At 36.2% G+C, this 1392-nt stretch overlaps 1 protein-coding gene across 1 annotated transcript in view; it reads left to right on the top strand.

The window, feature by feature from the left end:
* The window catches only part of LOC119585818, a 17005-nt gene that overhangs the window by 1582 nt on the left and 14031 nt on the right, over positions 1–1392 (top strand).

Raw genomic sequence — 1392 nt, 5'->3', positions numbered from 1 at the left:
GCTGCAGTTGTGGTATGAATTTACAACCGTAAAAAATATTCTATCAGAACATGACTTTTAGTGTTACAGTGGTTATAATAAACCAATTTTTGATATACTCCTTTAAGTTGTAATATATAGCTGCATTGCTGCCTGTTATTCTAGTAACTTTGAAATTCCTATATGAATAAGATAAGGGTGACTGGCTTGAAACCCTTGATATTGAGGTGTACAACTACAAATGAATTATGCTATAACATTAGGATCTTTCCTTCAACCAATCTTTTCATGCACACTACCCCTTTTTAAACCTCCAATTCATTCACAGCTCTCATGATGTCAAGAATTCCACTTGTTGTTTTCCAAACAATGTAATTTTTAGCAATCTATGCGAACCTTCTTTATCAAATTGTAATACCATATTACTTGAAGACATGGTTTCATAGTGTATTTTAGATATTAACATTCAAGAACACTTAGTAAAATAGCATACAGTATTTTTTCCCCCAAGCCTCATAACCTCCCAGGTAACTTTTTGCAATTCCTTTGGTTGTCACGACTCAGCGGATGGGAACCACTGCTCGAAAGAGTATCCTGCTCCTGCAATACCCCAGTATATGGTATACAAACATCTGCTGTAACTAATGTGATATGGCATAGCAAGACAAGGCTAGGGTAAATCAGTATGTTCATAATATCTTAACACCTTCAATATGGGTGAGGTCCTAAGGGATGTGATTAATGTAAAGATTGTTCTTACTTGACTCTCATGGTGTGTAAAGGGAAATTGATGTTCAGGTAATGATCTTCCTTAGAAAAAAAAATTAATAAAACTTAGGTTCAGGTACACTTCTCTTTTCTAGAATTTTCTTATTTCTTACTCAGATATTTATAGGTATAGTAAAGCCACCTGAAACTCGTGTCATTTGGAGAAGAGATGAAGTTTATGAAGTTTAAGTTCATAACTTGATGCCATATCCAAGTGGACTAGAGGCCATGTTCAAAGGGGAATGTATACCGAGCTGCTGGTTCCTTTCCACCCAGAGTTGGTTGACAGTTGATGCCAATACACGCTCACAACTCATTTGATTGGCTAACTGAAAAAGGGATATAGCATTTATAAAGCCAATGCTCTACCCCAGATTGTTAGTCTATTTGTTCCAATATTGCCTTTCCTCGTGGCATGAAACTTTTATGATTTACCATTTTCATGTTGTGTCATAGCTTAGAGGAATAGGGAGCATGATAGAAGGGCTCATTCTTTTTCCATTATGTTCATTTGGCAAGAAGTTTGATGTCTTATGCCAGGGAAATTATTTTTTTTAACCTGTTGGATCCAGATGCCAAAATCCAGGCATTAACTCTCCCAGGTTTGTGGCTTATAGGCACACCTACATAAGCTGTTTTGTCCTT

Source organism: Penaeus monodon, chromosome 20 (assembly GCF_015228065.2).
Source record: "Penaeus monodon isolate SGIC_2016 chromosome 20, NSTDA_Pmon_1, whole genome shotgun sequence".
Taxonomy (NCBI): domain Eukaryota; kingdom Metazoa; phylum Arthropoda; class Malacostraca; order Decapoda; family Penaeidae; genus Penaeus; species Penaeus monodon.
The sequence above is the reverse complement of the archived record's forward strand: the minus strand, read 5'-3'. Positions and strand labels throughout refer to the sequence as shown.